This window comes from Micrasema longulum, unplaced genomic scaffold (assembly GCF_059751315.1).
Source record: "Micrasema longulum isolate JH-2025_06_02 unplaced genomic scaffold, ASM5975131v1 h1tg000857l, whole genome shotgun sequence".
NCBI lineage: Eukaryota > Metazoa > Arthropoda > Insecta > Trichoptera > Brachycentridae > Micrasema > Micrasema longulum.
The window spans coordinates 198,174-217,702 of record NW_028278049.1 but is presented as its reverse complement, the minus strand read 5'-3'; the positions used below and the strand labels follow the sequence as shown (position 1 = coordinate 217,702).

At 31.0% G+C, this 19,529-nt stretch overlaps 1 protein-coding gene across 2 annotated transcripts in view; it reads left to right on the top strand.

Annotated features, from left to right (window-relative positions):
* Nucleotides 1–19,529, top strand: part of LOC148278608 (uncharacterized) — a 79,198-nt gene that overhangs the window by 39,549 nt on the left and 20,120 nt on the right. The gene's annotated exons all lie outside the window — the stretch shown is intronic.

Here is a 19,529-nt window from a genome sequence, read left to right as displayed (position 1 = left end):
GAGTTTTAAGGAAGCTTTCTTTAATAAAATTTTAATTAAAAAAATATTTTTAACACATTTTTTAATGGGTTTTTGATGTTTTTTTTTTGCAAGTTGTGGTCATTATTTATGCTTATTTTGTTAAAAAAAAAATAAAGCTCTGTTTTTGCGGATTTGTGTTTTGGTCTGTTTCTGCAGCAGAAAATTTATTCCACAAACAAAATTTAATGCAACTTTTTTGCTCAACAAAATCAGACATTGTAAAAACGGTTAAATTAACTTTTTGTTATTCACAAAACATGTGCGCAACTATTGTACGAATTCAGATATTGACATGAAATTTGACACAAATGTCAATGACAGGACTACCAACCTTAAAAAAAAAGATTTGTCAGAATCAAAGATCCCACGTATTTTAAATTATAAATTTCACCTTATTTTTTATCACAGTAGTACCTGTATTAAAAAATAAAAAAACTACAAAAAATATTAAGTTTGTCAGATATTTTTGAACACGAGATCTAATTAATTTATAATTGTTTCCTTATTTCCGATTAGAAGTATTCCTTATTTCTTTTTTCTGATTCTATGGGGGAAAGCTGTGAAGCGTGTAAGTTTTACGTTTACATCTACTATGTATTGCAAGAATAAGTGAAAGCTTATATATAATACAATAGGAAAGTAGAGCATCTTAACCATTGATCACCTATAGTACTTGAAAAGCTCAATAGAGAAAAAAATCAAATGTGCTGTTGAAAAAGTTGATTAATACTTTTTATGTCTTAAAAAAGTTTAGTAAAAATGCTAAGATTGTGAAATCAACAATTAAGACGCTAATAAAATCAACGAGTGTTTCTCTCTGTGGAATAAAATCAACAAAATATAACTTTGCAACGGTGTCTTATTTTTGTATTCGTCGAATGATGCATAGGATCCCATGCATGAAGCCTCAGATTCGATTCTTGACAATTTTTGTAATGTTTAAAATAAAAATCTTATTAAATACTTTCAAAATACATAGATAAACTGCATCAATTAAGGTTTCAGCTGTTTTGCTTCAGTGAAAGCACTATCTTCACAAAGCCAAAAAGTTTTTCAAATACTGAGAATCTTCATATCTTTTTCGCTCATACATGGGCCTTTTTACAGATTGTTATTGGGTAAATACAGTTTGTAATGGTATTTTAATAAGTTTAAAAACATAAAGTTAAGCCACAATTACCCAGATTATTGAGTCCCAAACGTTTTCCAGACATGCAGAAATCCGGACAAATAAATTGATTATTAAATAAGGGCTATTTTTTTTTAAGATAATGCAAAATTTACTTCAAGATCACTTTTTATTTATTTTTAATAATACGGCAAATTAAAATCATATAAAAAAACTTACTTAAACATGCCTAGCAAAGGGAATATAGAAGTCTAGGCATCTACAGGGCCTATAACCTGTCACTGGCTGGTGTACACACTGTGTAACATTTACCATTCTGCCTATATTTGAATATGTATATTCCTTTAATTCTTCCATTTGTTGATGTTTGTGAAGAGCTAAAACCTTTATTGATGTGAGTGAGATTCATCTGATTGAACCCACATACTAGACAAAGCCTGAAAATATTTTTCAATTTTTATACTTCTTCTTTTTTCAATTTTTTGTAGACAAGAACTGGATTCAACCCCCTAGAGAGCTGGTTATTACTTTGACCAAGATTAACCCTTTTTTATTTGTTATTATAACATCTCCTTTATTTTTTTATTTCCTGATAACGATCCGTATCCGGATTACTGAAGTTCGGGTGAACAGAGTTCTACTGCACGTATATTGTTGTGGCTGATCTTTGATCAAGTCATTGACTATCTCATCCCGCTAAACAGAATGATTTTCAATGAGGAAGTCCGAAAAGTAAAGTATTCCAAAAAACTTGGTCAATTTACTACAACCGGTTCTGCAATAGGGAGTAAAAATAAATGTGTAAGCTGTTTATTGAATAATATAGCAAATAAAACAGTCCATCAGACCAAAAAAAAAATTCAATTACCATCATAAAATTTTGAATTATTCATTCTTACTTTTTTGAAGATAAAAAAAAGATACCAGTCTCAAAGATGGCATTTATTTCCATAAATAGATTGAGTTTTTCCAGTCACATTCCTGATTAAATTGCGATTTAATTAATGATACCAAAAATACTGTATTTATTTATAATTTTCACGAGTGACGGGTTAATATCGTGACCGACGCCAGTCTCAAAATCCGGTTACTCGTGAAAATTATAAATAAAAGTGGAAAAAACCAATAAAGTATTTTTGTTACAATCATTTAATTTATTTTATTTCTTCAGGTAACTGATTGTATATTTAAATCCCTTGGCCAATGAGTTTTGAGACTGTTTTTCTCCTCATTGGTAATCTTATTTTTTTATCTCTATTTCCGTATGCACGGCATTGTTGATAAAATTTCCATATATTATTTTGTTTGATTTAATCTCGTAAATATTTTTTGAATGAAAATGGCAACACTGTATTTTTATTTGTTACTTTCCAGTGAGAAGGCGTATTTCTTTATTAGTTATTCCTACATTCGAATATATGTATGTTAAAAATATGTATATTTTTTTTATTCAGATAAACAAATATAAGTATACAATATTAGTACTTAATACAATTTTTTTATAAATTCAATACATATATTTACATTATTGTTTCCCACTACGTAAAAGAAAAAACAATTCTCGTGTACATAATAGGGAGTGACGTCTAACAATAATTTAAATATTACATAAATTACAAAAAAAATTAACGGTGTTTTTAATCATGTAACACAAAAAATATTCATAAATTTAACTTTTCTCTTCTTTCTGAAATATGTTGTTTTCCTGACGGCACTTTTTATTTACTTTGTTCATTTCATTAAATAAATAAATTATACAAAACCTTTGCTACAACTAATATTTGGAACGTGTTTAAAAATTATTTTTTTTTGAACAAAACCCATTTTAAATTTAATTAAATAATATATTTAAAAAAAAATTAAATGCCAATGACAGGTTATAAGCCCTGTAGGTGCCTAGACTTCTATATTACCTTCTCTGAAATATTCTTCATCTCTGTTGTAATATGTAAATATTAACAGCTCCCCAGGGGGTGGAATCCAGTCCTTGTCTACAAATAAATGTACAAATTCAAAATATTGTTATAAAACAATTTTGTCGTTGCATATTATATTTAGTAAGCCCGCTTTAAATATGATTATTTGATGCATACTTTACACTTACTTACAATCATTGAAATTTGTGCTGATCATTCATTTTAAATTATGATAATTATTACGAATACCGTTCATAAGAATTATTTTCTTTTGCGTTATTTACACTTATTTGAATAACCAACTTTCTATATTGACGCCATATTTTTTGTATTCCATAATATTCCATTGAGAACTGTTGTTCTTCATTTGATTTAAATATTTGAATCGAGTAGGTACCACATTAAATAGATTCTCCCGAATTACGATCGCTGTCAGTAGCCTCCGTACCTGCAATAATGAAAACGTAATTTGGAAGCTGGAACTTATATCTTATACCTCTTTTCAAACCAGTTAAGACGTTTTGTGCGTTCAAATTTATTGACGACTGGTTTATTAACGAAAGTTTTCATTAATAGGTAATTTACTGAAATGCAATGATTTGAAAAAAATATATCGAATGGCTGATGTGCAGTAATGCCTTTTATTGATATTACTTTATCGTTTATGGCCATTCCTACACATCGACTGTATTTTCGCTGTTTTTTAAATGCAATTTCAAGTCCTTTTAACATAATTTATAATTAATTTCACATTGTTTAAAAAAATCTAATTATGTATGTTTTTTTAGTATTAACTATAAGATTATAATAGTCCAATTACGACGTGTTGTGTCTTTTTTATGTGTCAAAATACTGCATAAATTAAAAGGGGATAAAGTGGGATCATATTTCATGTGTTAGTAGCGAATTCACAAATAATGTAATTTAAGAATTCGATTATTTTACCGTCTGTCAGATTGTTAAATAAAACGAGGTTGACATAATAATTCTATTGCCACGGTATCGAGATTTTTACCCGGGTTTCTATTAATAAGCTGTAGTATAATATTAAACTGAATTAATTTTACTTAATTACTAAACGATTATTTAATAGTTTTTTTACGTTAAATATTTCCATTTCATCAATTTCAATCAGCGCTACGATTTTTTAAAGTTTTGTATTTCTAAAACAACCCTGCGTGTAACTTTAGAGGTTCATTTCCGCTTATTCTCATTCAGTTATTCCCATTGGTCCAGAAGCGACAAGCAGACCGGAAATCTTCCATAGCTCTCAGATCATAGTTGACGTCATTCAAAGTTGTGCGTTTTTATCAAAATGTTTTTTCTGTACATTTCAAGAAACTTTGCGTTACAATTTAATGCTCTAATTTTCACCCCGCGCAAGAAAAATATTTTTTGTATCCAATTCCGAAAAGTATTTTTTTCATAAATTTAATACGTAAATTAAAAGACTTGAGTTTTTATTAAAAATAATAACATCATTGTTCGATTGATGTCAACTCAGAAATTTTATTGGTGTGCGAGTTCCTGGTTGAGTTACCCGATGTAATACACTGTTCTACTGCGGTCCATCATCGACCAATTACAGCGTGAATTCACCAATAGTACGGATGTACTTGCGAACCAACATGCTAACAACATCGATGTCTTTAATTTAACGTAAGCCTTGTAAATTTAAAAAATCAAATATGTGTTCCATATCAAATAGAAGTTAAAATTCTGTCTATATTGTATTGCAATATTATGTACCTGCTTTAAACTTTTAAACTGTTTTTCTTTCAAATGTTTGTATTTTATTTGGTAAACTCGATTTTTTATATCTTACACAATTTTTTTCACTTTTACAGCTTCTTTATATTTTCTTTACCAACTTCATATCTCAACACTGTTCTATCTTTTATTTCTTTATATTGTACTTTTTAAATTTTATGTTGTTTATGTACTCTTATTATATATATAACTTTTATGTATGTGATATCCTTATGGGCGTGAAAAAAATATACAATAATGAATACTGTGACTCAAAAAATATTTTTTTTGAGGAATTGCTTTATAGAAATGAGCCGTCGATTTATATATTTTTTTAATTATTCGAAAGCTAGAATTCTAATTATTTATTCGCTTGGTTTCTGCAAGACAATTGGTAATATTCATTTTCATATTCGGTTTATACTTAAAATAACAACAAAACATCTTACGTTTTTGCCAAAATAAAAAATGTGTGGTCTAATCGGGCGACCATCTTTTTTACCCATGTAGGCTTATGTACTAGCGACTTTAATAGTTCCTACCGAATTACACTAGCTTCAGGCGCTCTCATACAATAAACTAGGAAAAAAACATGATTACTAATATTCTGTGCCATTTTTAGACCAGTTAAGAGACTTTTTGTGCATTCAAATTACGAATGACTGGTTTTTTCTTTGTGTTAACAAAAATGTAAAATGTTGATTTAATTGGCCCCAAACAGCAGAAATAAACAACTCTGCTTTTAAATGTTCGTTCTAAATTAAATTCTGTTCGCGGCGGGATACTTTTAATTAGTTATGCTCTAAAAAAATAAGTAATTTAAAACAATTCACCGTAGTTTTAACATTAAAATGTAAATAAAAATACCTAAAAAACAATTAATTACTTTGGTTTATTTACAATTCATTGAAAACGAAATTAAACTCAAATTTATTACAACTGAGAGGAAAAACATTTTTGATTAGAGAATGTCTAGTCTTGTAATGATTCAATGTCCAGGTGAATAAAAAATACAGTTCTGCGTTAAATGGAACCTGAACCCTGGACGAGTGTTAGACGCTCGATGGCTACCCAGGTAAAAATCCTGAAAAGAGAAATGGATTGGTATAAGTCGGCATCCTATTGTAGTGATTAGCCCATTCGCCTACTATGCTTGAGACCCCGAGTTTGGAACATTTATACGCTTCAGGTGACAATCCAAAGAAAATGAAAAACTAGTATAAAACAGTCTTGAAAAATAAATGTTTTTTTATGTTTTTGTTAATTAACATAGTTACATAAATGACACTTGTTTTTTTTTCTATTACAATCTACTTTTATATTTTTAGTTAATATTATGACTAACTTTCCGAAAAAGAGACTAGTTCCTGTGCTTGGAGAGTGACTCACACTGTTACGGTTATTTAGTTATTTGAAGTTATGTAATTTAGAATATACACGAGCAAAAAAAAATATGCACGAAATAAAAAGATAAACAGCAAATAATAAAACAGTTACACTTGTTAAATACAAATACTAATAAATTTAAGGACAGATTTAAGGACAAGTAAAATAAAAATTTCCTTACATTATTGAAATCAGGCGAGAGGGTAAATCTGAGTTTACTTAACCAAAATCTTAAGTCTAGTCATGTCAAAAGCAGACAGAATCAAAGGGCACGTATGACAAGATGTATGAATGTGGAAGAGGCTAGGAATATATGCCAGGATAGACGTGTGTGGCGGTCCATCCTCTCTGCCTACCCCTACGGGGAAATGGCATGATAGTATTAGTAGTAGTAGTATATTGAAAATATGATATATGTCAATTTTTAAAATTATTTAATTGCTTATTTATTTAATATTTTTTATTGTGTCATGCATTTTATTTCCTTTTTTATATTATTTTTTATGCTTGCCAAACACAAGAGCCCGGCTCTTTTATAGTAATGGATTTAGTTTTTTTTATTTTATGTATTGGTTTCATGCTAATAGAAGTTTACAAATAAAAAATAATAAAAATAAAAAAGTTAAAATAGAATGATGCTTTTATTCGGGGTCAAAAAATTTCTTTAAATTTCATGCAATTTAATTTTATGCCTACCTTCCCAGGAATCAAACCAGGGACCTCAAACAAGGTAGGCGAATGCGCCAATCACTACACTACGAGGAGGACATTTCTCGATTTCCTTTTTCAGAATTTTTACTTGAGAGCAGCCATCGAGTCAAAAATACTCGTCCAGGATTCCAATTTTATTTCACACGAACACAGACCAAATTATTTAGTAGTTATATATATATGCATCTACGAGTAATTTGACTAGAATAAAATCGTGATACATTTTATACGATCGTGCTGTGAGTTTCATTTAAAATAAATTAGTCCGAATTCAGTTCATTTTTTTTAAATGTGTCCCCATTAGCTAGCAAACTTAAGAGTTCAAGAACTTGACGAGTATAGGGGAGCACGGTTAGGAGTGAACCATTTTTTTTAAATAGTTGTCCTGGGGAAAGGGAACAAGATAAATCAGCAGATTAAATTGCTCATTTATTTGATTTATGCAGGATAATTCATATGTAGCAAATTAAGGAAAAATCCACTTTAAAGGCGCTGTACAATTAACATCCCAACACGTCTTGCAGCTACAGAGCGCGTAGGTGGTTGGGATCCTAGTCCCCTATTTCTAAATATGCTTATTTTTTATACTTTTATAGGAGCTAGATTACAACACGTCTTGCAGCTATAGAGCGCGCGGACGTTTGGAAATTTAGCATCCATTGATACTGCACAAAAAAATGTAACTAAAAAAAGTTTTTAATTATTAAATAATCGTTTTTAAATATAGTCAAGATTACATGTCCTATGGTTACAGAGCACGCGGGCGGTAGAAAATCAATGTTAGCAAAGTTAATTGCATTTTTTAATGTATATATTTAAACGAATTTCGTAATGCGTTTAAGTAATTGTATATTTTAGCGAATATAGCAAGATATAGCTGGCTCACTGTACACGAGTAGGATTAAACCAATTAGTCTGAAGAATATGTATGTAATCCAGAAGTATGTTATCATCACCAGTCTAACCGTCTTCCAGTAATGACGGATATGGAATATTAGGTTTTTTTTTTTTTCTTCTTCTCTTATATTTTTTTGCTGTTTTTATTCATAATTCGGTGCATTTTTAATTATATTTTCGACAGTTGTTGCATTTCTTAATTTTCTTTTATGTTTTCGAGGCATTTTTGTTACCTGCACACAAAAACGAAAAAAATCATTTAGATTGTAGTAACTCCGGGGTAGGAATTAACTATGATTTAATCCTCTCCAATCAAAATTAGTTTAGTTCTCCTCAAGCACCCAAAAGAAGTTTTTTTTTAAATGTGTTATTTTATATTTACCACAAATACAGTTCTAGATACTACATACTTCATTACTTACTTTTGGATCACTTCACATTGTTTCGAACCGATCGCCAAGATGTCAAACAATTTATAAATTGTAGGTTAATTTTACTTAAGATTTGCGAGCCTAAATGTGAAAAAAACCCGTAAAAACGTTTCGACAACCTAAAAATAAACATTGTGATTGTCATGGTAGTGTTAATAAAATTCTTTCATAATTTTATGTTTTCTTCAAAATTCATAAATTCTTTCATTAAATACTGATGCAAATGGATGCTTTATGGGAAGTAAAGCGATTAATTTGTAATGTTTGCTGTTTGCACGGAGGGAAAAAGACAAAAGAGAATTATTATTGAAAGAATACGGTAGACAAACATTCTAATTAATCATTTTTTAATCATTCTGTTAAATTTCAATACATTTTGGCTAAATATCCGAGGTTCAAATCCTACTCTACTTCAACTCGATTTCCATTTTCCAGTAAGTTTTAGGAATTAGTCTGAAAATTAGGTGTTGGCACGAAATATGGTTATGACCTTAAATTTGCTCCCAAACCACGAAGTACACGTGCTAACTGACCAAATATTTAAAACATTATTAAACTGTAAAGCGGTGAATTGTTATTTTTGCTGTTTGCAGGGGGAAAAAAATAGAATTATTATTGAAAGAATACGGCAGACAAATATTTTAATAACTTTGATACATTTTGTCAAAATTTCAATACATTCTAGTTAAAGATCCGAAGTTCAAATACTCCATTACAACTCGATTTCTACTTTGCAACACGTTTTAGGAAATGGTCTGAAAATGGAAATATTTGAGTAAATAATAAGAACTCAAGTATTTCTCTTTTATTTTTTAAAAAACAAAAAAATCTTAACACTATGGGATTTGATTATGCAAAAAATTAAATCAATATGATGATAAACAAAAAATATGCTTCTTAAATAGGAAGGATATACGAAAACGAAATCGAAACGTATCGAAAAACATGGACGACACTCTCAGCTCGTGCGCCTGTGACGAGATCCGGACAGATCCAGACAACTGAATGTAATGAACGAACGCGAGTATCTGACCCGTTTTAAATCGTATTTCACAGTCATATGGTCGATGATTCACTTCTCCCTATGGCTCATTCCTAACCATGTTCCCCTACACTTTAGTCGGCGCTATTGCATTTACAAATCCAGTCTGTGTGTTTTCTCAAGCGTACAAACTACAAAGTCGAAATAAAAGATTTAAATGAATCTGAAGCGTTTTTATAAATGTGTACCTGGCATCGCTGTTGGCATTTTATTGAACAATACTCGACGGCTTTCAATTATTTTTGAACACTTAGTTTATTTGACGTCCATTGAATTTAAAAGATCTGTTTTGAAAATAGTAAAATAACTCATGTAAGGGATTTATAAAACATTGAAATTCTGATTTTAAGTTCATTGAAATTGCAATTTGAATACAATAATAGTTATATCAAGACTGTATGTCTGTGTCCGGGAGAATGAAGAGTACAGTTCCGAGTTTGAAAAAGAACTAGAACCCTGGACGAGTGTTTTTGACTCGACGACTATGTCAAAATCCTGAAAAAGAAAATTTAGTGGATAAAATCCGCCTCGTAGTGAAGTGGTTGGCGCGTTCGCTGACCAAGCCTGAGGTCCTGGGTTCGGTTCACTTCTTCGAATATCACCACCGTCATTTTATTACCGCACCTAGTGGTGCATCTGGCACTGCTTTGGTACACCAATCGCAGCGTATCTTGATCATTTTTGTTACATGCAGGTAAGATAATCAGTCTTACGCTTCATGCCGGTGCAGGGACTTTGAAATATTCGAGTATAAAACACCTTTTAAAATTAATACTTAATGTCAACCATGTCGGAAATCAAACCCGAGCCCACTTGCATCGTGGGAAAATCCACTGACCACTACGAAACCAACTCTTAGAATATCACTTCTTAGAAATTTCAAAAAATTCAAACATTTGAGAGAAAGCAAGTGTCATTAAATAAAAAGGATTAAAAATATAACATGTATTCTGCTCATCTAAAAAAAAACTAAGTAATGGCAAACATAGTAAATTAAAGTCATTAGATTAAAAACAATTCTCTGTATTTAAAAAAATACATTAATGTTCAACAAACTACAATAAATATCCCGATTTTACGCTCTCTTTAGTAAATAAGTAGGTACTAATAAATATTGCTTAAACGCCTGGCTGTATTCGAATAATCTCATTAGACATATATGTAACATGTTTAAATAATCGTGTATGAAAAACCACGAATCACAGCTGTTGTTGTTAATCGCCAATCGGAGCCGTGAACTTGAAATTCGAAAAGCAGACGAGAAAGTAGCTCAGATATTGTATTTCGAAAAAAGAACGCAGAAAATTGAATAACCGAACGTTTGTGGTCCGGACAAAAAAGCGCGGTTTTTAATACACTTTCGAAGGTGCCATATCGTATTTTCTGTCATTTTTCTTCGTAGAATTTGCCTAATAGCAATACTTGTCAACTTTTTTGTAAAAATACATGAAATTCGACCCAATAAAACAGTTCTTCCGAGATTTCTAATCTTTATATTGCTGGTGACAATGTATTCATTGTGATAATGTGATTCTGATGTATTTATTGAAAAACTGTTTTTAGACTACGTTGGAGTACATTATGGTACACTGGCTTCTTTTTACCAATATGCAATACCAAGAATGCTCAGGTTTTGCAATTAAGTATCCAAAAAGAGCTTGGTTCATGTGTTTTTACAGCAAATATATTTATTTATGTTCCCGTACAATGAAACTCACTTTTTCAGGGTTCATATTCTAATGGTATGTTAAAATGTATCTTTAATTTTATCTACAAAGTAAAATTAAGTTTTCTAAATTAAAAATATAATATTTTTACATTTTTTTTTTCTTAACATGTTCTATTTCAGGTTATCGATTAAGATATTTTGAAATTTTAGACAAATATACACGTCTACGTACGTACGTACATGATTTTAGATGTTAGTTTATACCATCTCGGTATGTACCGATGAAATTCGCGTTTAATATCGTTGCCCTGTAGCTCAATCGCAAATAACTATCGACGTGCTTCTTCTTCGTTTTTTAATGGCCTTTTCACCTCTCAACTCGGGTGTTCTGGCCAAATATCGACGTGCTTAAAAAGATGCTAAGCATTTGAGCGATCACAATGAACAATAATTAACATGCTTAAGTTATCGCAGTCACAAGTCAACGCGTGTGTAATCTTTAAGTCAACGCTCGTGTCGGTTTGTTTTTTGTTTGCCTCGTAAATAAATACAGTTCGCTGGCGAAAAATCGGCATTCACTATTTAAAAATACAATATATTGCTTTTGCAAAATAGTAAGGAGTGTCTAATACAAAAAAGTGAAAATTAAATTACAATTACTATGGCGACTGCTTTTCTTGACATTTGGCTTGCCTACCGCTGCCTAAATGCAATAAATAGCATTATAAATCAATAAAAATAGCAGTTTTTGAATATTTTCCATATTTAGACCTGTGGAATTTAATTATGTGATAGCGCAGCAGGATTATACGACGCGAAACGTAAATATTTTGACATTTAATATTAGGTATTCACGGATGTTCCATTGTGATCACGAATGCGATAAACAACCATGGAAAGAAATTGTTATCACGTTGCTTATTAGCACGTCGAAAGTTATTTGTAATTGAGCTACTGAACTTATCGACAAGCAATATCTCGCCTCTCTGGAAAAAAAAATAATTTTTGCAAAGATATGTTATGTACTTCAGTGTATTTCTGTAAGTATACTTTCAGTGTTCACAGTTTAATATTCTTTTGAAAATATTATGTATATTTCATAAATTAAATTATATTTATGTATCAATCCATAAAGGTTCAATATTTATATTCAATAAACGTGTCGATTGGATGAAAATATTTCAATAAACAGTAAATAAGCCTCGTGGTGTAGTGGTCAGCGCGGTTTCCTATCACGCAAGAGGTCTCGGGTTCCATCCCTGACATGGTTGACATAAAAATATTTATTTAAAAAGGTGTTTTCACAGCAGAATATTTCATAGTCGCCGGACTGGCAACTGAAACCTAAAACGTGAGGCTGATCATCTTACCTTCATGTATCAAAAATGATCAAGATACGCTGCGACCGGTGTACTAATGCAGTGCCTTTTGCACCATTAGGTGCGAAATGGGAATGATGAGGTAAATAAAATAATATGTTGATATATACCTAGTTCACAAATTTACACCTACCCAATTTTTTCGTGATCAAATTTTCTATTATTTCATTATACAAAAATGTAAAGCCAACGTGCTGATCGATCATATGCTATTAAAATCTAAAACTTGCAGTGCACGTTGGTGTTAGCTTTTAATAGCACGTGTCCTATCAGAACGTTGATTTCATATAATTTTGCAAATATTATGGTGAAGGTGTTTGTATAGTAGGGTTTATTTGATTTATTTAAACACTTTATATACATAAACAGTTTACATACATATGCATAAGGGCGGGCATATTGCCTTAAGGCATATTGCCTTAATTTCTTCCTACCTACCTAAATCGCTGTTGTCACTCCTGACTCCTGACTCGTGATGACACACTTGCCATGTCCGCCTATATTACGCCATATTTATACCTTTTGTAAATAGATTTTAAGACTGTTTAGATTAAGTGTTATATATCCTCATTAATGCCAATCCGTTAGGGCTTACATAAGCCTGTTGATTGGATTAAAAAATATATAAAAAAACAGTAAAAAATAAAATCAGTGGTATATGAAAAAAATGTTGGTTAATTAATAATTTCTTTAAAAAAAAAATTAAGAAGTAAAAATTGACTGAATATCTACACTCTACTATGAAGAGAGGAGTGGTGAAGAGGGAAGGAACGGGGGAGGAAAAAAAACTTAAGTATTCAGGAAGTGAGAGCTTGCATTTTAGTGTACTTACTGTCCTGACAAAGAAACGGAAACGTCTCGAAACCGGAAAAAAAGAAAGGTCGGTAACTGGTTGTATACAAATATTTACTGTCGTTTTTTTTTTTACTATTGATGAAATTGTTTGCAAAATAAGTACTAAATAACGTACGTAATAATAACATTTTTACCTCTCTAATAAAATAAAAATTTGAGTTTGGAAAGGGAGATCGTTTACATTCATTTTTACAATTTAAAACACGTTCCGTAAAATTATATATATTGTATATTCTAAAAGATGCAGAATTTTCTACCTTATCGACCATTAGGATAGGGTGAATCTTGTGTGTGTTTTTGATCTAAATTTAAATATTTTAACATTTGATATTGATTTTACGTTTACGTAAATATTTTTTATAAAAGATTTTATGAAGTGACTTAATAAAGTATGAATACAAAATGAATAGTTGCACCTTTGGTTCCTTATCTGAGTTTCCTTATCTCTGCGTAATATAAAAATATTATACAAATAAACATTTAAAGGACGTGTTAAAAGATTAAGATTATACGACGAGATAATATATTTATATAACAAAACATACATTTTTATTCCTTAATATGTATTCTCTGTAAATAATTCATTTCACTGAGTTAAATAAATGTTTAAAATATACGAACAGTCGTTTGTCCCATAAGTTTTTTAAAATTTTTAAATTTGAAAACAAAACTTGATTATTTAATCAATGTTCGCCGGAGATGGTCCATGCAGAATCCAAAACGACTCATATCTTTGAGGAATGATTGAGAGAACTGTTGAAAAATTGGGCAGTTCAGTGCTACTGGAATTTAGAAAATAAAAACTGTTTTCGTACACGCAGTAAAAATTAGAGTATTTTATTATACGGCGGAGTATCTCGAAATGAATGAAAAAATAATAAAAATGAACTACTTTGAGCTTCGTCAAAATTTCTTATCAACCGATGATAGAGTGTTGTTTCTGGAGTTCGGGAAGCCAACTCGCCAAACAGCAGAACTTTACGACTAGACCTTGTGACGTGACGGCCGGAGTTTCAAAATTACAAAACTTTAAAAAATCATAGCGCTGATAGTACGATATTTTTTATTTTTTTTATGCGTAGATTGATAGTGTATTAACAAAAAAAGTACATAAAAAACCACTGTACTTTCTCAATGTACGCAGCAAACGTCCAGGGCTGGTATTCTGAACGCAATTGCGTGTTAGCGTGTATTTAGTACGTAAATACACGTTAAAATGCGTTTTCTATGCGCACTTCTGCGTTTAGAACACCACCCCAGGACAGACGTAAAGTACCTATATAGTATGAGTAGGTGAGCGTAGTCAAAAGAAAATGCGATGGCAGAGAAGTTTGATAAGTATTTAAACATACTTTTTCTGTTACTCCGTCGCAGATGCCTCTCCGATATTGTGCGAATTATTTATCACTTGCAGGCAACTATCGCTGACTATTACACGCTTAGAAATTCGGCCTCTCGGGCCTTATATAATCGCCACTCCGGACATCTTTTTTTTGGCCCTGTAGGCTTTTTTTTTGCTATATAGTACAAACGTAGTAAAGAAGAATTCCTCACTTAAAATAATGCGACCAAAACCACACAACAATTAACGGATATATCAAATATATATGCAAGATGTTTAATTAATACGCGAAATATAGAAATAGAAAATCTGTAATATTTAATAATAACGGTCAGCTATCGACGACTTTTAAATGATACTAAATTTGGCCTGTTACTGTTTTATACTTTATTTTTTTTTATATCAAAATACGACTTTATTATTTAAAAGAAAAAGATTTCAAGTCTTGTATTATTTTATGTAAACTTTTGTGACATCATAGCCACACATAGGTTTAAAAATAATATTATATAAATAAATTCATGCTTCACACTTTCATATCTTTTTTTCCAAATAAAATTTCACAAATTATATGACAAAATCATTGGCTTAATAGTAAAAAGTGTTCTTCTATCAATGTGCTACTTTTCACACAGTTTTATATTAATATTTGAATAACAAATTCTATACGATGAAGCGATCTTATGTGACAATTCAATTCATTAAAGTATTTTGTGATAAGTAAATCTCTAATCAAATAAAAAAATACTTTCTCTTTTATTTATGAGCGTCGCGTCGCACTTAACTTTTTTTCATTTCTTGAAGCGTCAACCATCTCGTGGTAATATTAACAAGAAACAAAAAATAAACAAAATTATAGAAAACGAAATAAACAGTAATGAGAAATTTAATCAAAAACTTATACTCTGTATCCAGGCGAATGAAGAATACAGATCAGTCTGTGAATTAGAACCAGAATCCTGGATGAGTATTTTCGACTCGATGGCTGCTCTCAGGTAAAAATCCTGAAAACCGCAATCGAGTGGAGAAAAGCCTGTCTCGTTGTGAAGCGGTTGTCGCGTTTGCCTACCATTTTTGAGATCTTGGGTTCGGTTCCGCAAAAAAAATATTTCGAATTTTGTTCAAACTCCAATACTTCATTGTTTCTGAATATTCTATTACTTGAAGCTTAAGACTGATCCCGTTACCTTCACTCAGCATGAAATAAAAAAACAAAATTTTGCCGATTATTCCTACTTTGGAGAAGTCCATCTTTAAGTGTTAGTTAAATTTAGTCATGTCATGTCTCTCTCATGAAACATCTCCTTTCTCTTCCTTAATCTCTCCGCCTTTCCTCTTTCTTCATTTTCCTTGTTCCCATTGAGTAATAGTATTGATTTAAGGTAATTTATATGCAAATACATTTATTTCTATTTTTATATATATTTAGCTTTTTTTATCTTTATTTTCTATTGAATATGTTTTAACTTGAATTATAAACAATATTTTGAGTTTGTCCAAATTTTCGTAGACAAGAACTGGATTCAACTCCCTGGGGAGCTGTTTATATTAACATATTACAACAGAGATGAAGAACATTTAAGGCAAGGTAATATAGAAGTCTAGGCATCTCTAGGGCTTATGACCTGTGAATGGCTGGTTCAAGTTGCCACTTTACACACTGTGTAACATTCACCATTCTGCCCATATTGGAACATCTATATTCCTTCAATTCTTTCATCTGTTGATGTTTGTGAAGTTAAAGAGCTGAAACCTTTATTTATGCGGGTGAGATTCATTTAATTGAATTATTTCACCTACATACTAGGCAACGCCTGAAAATTTTACTTTTTCAATTTCTATACTTCTTCATGGACCAGGTAATTTATCAACAATATTTTGAGTTTGTCCGATTTTTTGTAGACAAGGACTGGATTCAACTCCCTGGGGAGCTGTAAAAATAATATTTGATGTTTTAAAGATAATGTCGGTCAAGTGTCCACGATAGAGTTGTTTAATCCGAGATCCAACTTTCATAAGTTCTCTCATTAGATGAACAAAGTTGGGTAAAAAAAAATACTACCCTAGTAACACTAACGAACTGTTCATTTTGTTTCTTCGACAATCTGACAGATAAGTAAGAAACAAGAGTAAGATAGTAATGCATTTGTTACATACACATTCATTTGCTAATTACACATGAAATGTGATGCATCCTTTTTTTTAAGATCCTAGCAGTATTTCCGTACTTTAAAAGGACACAACACGGCATAGTTGAATTCAAATCAGGAGTTGCGTACTGAGCGACGTCTACAAAGAAAATAATGGGTCGAAACGTGAACCTACTCATTTATGAGTAGTTTAGTCGCTTTCTGTTTGATGCGCGTATGCGGTTTCTGGACTTTTCTTAATTCTATGTTCAACAATAAATGACAATGGAAATGGATGAAACTTATTTCTACTTATTTATTTATTGACGGACTTATGCAGTCCATTCCAACAATGGTAAATACAATTTCTTATGAAAAATACAAGTACTAATCAAATAAAATACAACTTAATAAAATTGAAGCTAGGACAAAAAAAATACTATCTCAAGACATGATCCAGTGTATGTACTGGTTATGAGCTAAAAACAGTCAAATGTAACAATATTTTTCATAATATTAAATGACTTGATCAATGTTCGTGTAAAAACAAAAGCGAATAAATAAAATTTGCATTTCCGCGGTAATTTAAATTGAACATTTAGAACATCGTTTCTTGTATTTGTTCTTTTTCAGCCAACAATGAATAAAAACACACAAATTAAAACTGTCCAAATAATTGTTGATCGCATGCTGCATCCACATATGCAATTATTGCGCTTTGCTTATTTATGCGAATCGGTTTTTATTATTTTACGTTGTCCATTATTATCGTATTCGATAGCCTGACAAACACTTTCTACGGACGACATGATGATAGGCTCAAAATTCATGAGTTGGCAACCATTAACGAATGAAGTAAAACGTAATTCTAAGAAAAATGCATGGCATGGCTCATTTTTACAGAAAAGCAGTTACACACACATCCACGCTTCTCTATGTTTAATTGTTTTTAGGGATAACAATGGCACAATAATAATTGTGACTTTTATTTTAAAATACATAAAATAAGGTTTATATTTTTGCTTTTGGGGCCACCTAATTAGACAATGTTTTGAGTATGTCCAAATGCTTACAGACTGGCTGCATTTTCTCCTTAGGGAATTGTTCATAATTAAATTTGTTGCAACAGAGGAAAAAAACATTTTTTAGGAGGGAATATGGGAGTCTAGGCTTTTACAGGGCTTATTACCTGTCATTGATTGCTTTAAGTGGCCACATTACACACTGTGCAACATTCACCATTTTGCCTATGTTTGAACATCCACTTTCTTCAACTCTTCCATCTGTTGACTTTTGTAAAGAAAAAGAGCTGAAACCTTTATCATGTAGGTGAGATTCATCCGGCTGAACCAATTCACCTACTAGGAAACGCCTAAAAATAATTTTCCAATATTTTATACTTCTTTTTTTACCAGTTTTCCCTCTCTGTTGCAAAAAATTTAAATATGAACAACTTCCTAGAAAGGAAATTTAGCCAGTCTGCAAGCATTTGGACATACTCAAAACATTGTTAAATTAACTACCCGGTAAAAGAATATAAAGTATAGAAAATTGTTTTCAGGCGTTGCCTGGTAGGAGAATTGTTTCAGTCGGATGAATCTCAACCACATAATAAAGGTTTCAGCTTTTTTACTTCACAAAATTCAAAAGATGGAAGAGTTGAGAAAATGTGGATGTTCAAACATAGGCAATATGGTGAATATTACATGTGTGTAAAGTAGCCACCTAAACCAGCAAATGACAGGCCTTCCCCCCTTAAAATGCCTAGACTCCCATATTTCTTTCTCAAAAATGTTTTCCCTCTCTGTTGCAACAAATTTAAATCCCGTAATTATATTTAAGAATCATGCCGTTAGTTGTACAAATAGAAAATATATACAGGAAAAGTTTTGCATACTTACCTAGTAAACTAAAAAACATCAATTTTCGAAGTGATTCATTATTATTGCTCAGATGTTAAGTATACGTACAAGAGTGTTATTTTTATTTAAGTCATAATTATTGTTTTAAGAACTATTATCAGGACGTATTTGATGCGTTTTCTTTGTCCGCCTTGCGGTCTAACAGACAGGTTGTTTGCTTACCAGGTCCTGGGTTCGATTCCCGACATAGTTGGTGTGCAATATTTATTTGAAAAATATGACTTACTCTAGAACATTAGTGTTGGACCAGCACCTGAAGCATTAGACTGATCATCTTACATTTTACATTTTTTTACATTTTTTTTTGCACCACAACAGGCCAGGAGGCCTAATTACAGTGGTGAATTACATCACAGAGCACCCAGGCTTGAGAAAAATCACATTTTAATTTTTGTGTTCTCACCGGGAATCGAACCCGGAACCTTCCGTGTGTGAGTCAAGTGTCTTGACCACTACACCACGGAGGCCGCCAACCTTACCTTCATGTAACGAAAACTTATGATGGTGCTCTTAATATAACAAAGCAGAGTTCTATGAAACATTAGGCACGGAAGGGTAATTCATTATGATGATGACATGATAAGCATTTTCGACGGTTTTTTTTAATATTTCATTGCGAAAAAACTTGCTTAAAAAAAGTACTTTTTTGAATAGTTTTGATTTCATATTTGAAATATATGAAATATATGTCATATATGTCGAGTCTTATTGAAATCATCACAATATAATTTTCATCAAACTATTTTTCTTTTTCTGTTCTGAAAATGTCATAAAATCTCAAAAAATTTCTAAACCTCTAAAATCTCACTAGTAGGGAAGAGGAAAAATCGGGAAACTCTTTGTCTGTTGATAAGCAGAACTTTGGAATACTAAAACAGTAAAATTCTATCAAACTGTACTTTTTTTTCAATTTTATATATAAATTTACATAGCAATAAATATTAATATGCT